Source organism: Sinocyclocheilus anshuiensis, unplaced genomic scaffold, assembly GCF_001515605.1.
Source record: "Sinocyclocheilus anshuiensis isolate Anshui unplaced genomic scaffold, SAMN03320099.WGS_v1.1 scaffold2408, whole genome shotgun sequence".
NCBI lineage: Eukaryota > Metazoa > Chordata > Actinopteri > Cypriniformes > Cyprinidae > Sinocyclocheilus > Sinocyclocheilus anshuiensis.
The window spans coordinates 133,060-133,305 of NW_015542492.1; the positions used below are offsets into that span (position 1 = coordinate 133,060).

At 36.6% G+C, this 246-nt stretch overlaps 1 long non-coding RNA gene across 1 annotated transcript in view; it reads right to left on the reverse strand.

The window, feature by feature from the left end:
- LOC107694096 (uncharacterized) overlaps positions 1-246 on the reverse strand; it is a 937-nt gene continuing 691 nt past the window's right edge. Inside the window, exons 2-3 of the long non-coding RNA XR_001634821.1 lie at positions 170-201; positions 1-61 (exon numbers count right to left, since the gene is read on the reverse strand). This is a non-coding gene — a long non-coding RNA (uncharacterized LOC107694096). The remainder of the gene's footprint in view (positions 62-169; positions 202-246) is intronic.

A 246-nucleotide genomic window follows, 5' to 3' on the forward strand; every position in this document is an offset into this window, starting at 1 on the left:
CAACTCTGCTCCCAGCTCGTGCAGAGCTCAACGCACACACAGCATTTACACAAATAAACATCTAGAGTTAAAACATTACATTAATAATTTACAGTCTCAAACAATTATTATTCAATAATGAATTTAAACTCAGTTTTGTAGTTGAAAAGCAACAGAAACAATAGCTCACCGTAGAAACGGATTCTTTCTGGTAACGTTAGCCTAACAACAGTGAAAAACACGGCGAAAAAGCAGTTAGGACTTCGC